Below are 224 nucleotides of genomic sequence, written 5' to 3'. Positions count from 1 at the left end.
CCTAAAAAGGGGGGGCTGTCTTATTTGATGGCCCTGCCTTATCATCGGGGAAACACGGTAGAAAGGAGTCAATGAGCTCACTTTATGGCCCTGATTTATTAAAGCTGTCCAAGGCTGGAAAGGATACACTTTCATCAGTCAAGCTGGGTGATCCAGCAAACCTGGAACTGATCTGATCCAAGCTTAAAAACATTTGCTAACAAATAGCAAATGACTTTTATGAA

Source organism: Pyxicephalus adspersus, chromosome 3 (genome assembly GCF_032062135.1).
Source record: "Pyxicephalus adspersus chromosome 3, UCB_Pads_2.0, whole genome shotgun sequence".
Classification (NCBI taxonomy): Eukaryota; Metazoa; Chordata; class Amphibia; order Anura; family Pyxicephalidae; genus Pyxicephalus; species Pyxicephalus adspersus.
Note: the sequence above shows the minus strand (reverse complement) of the source record.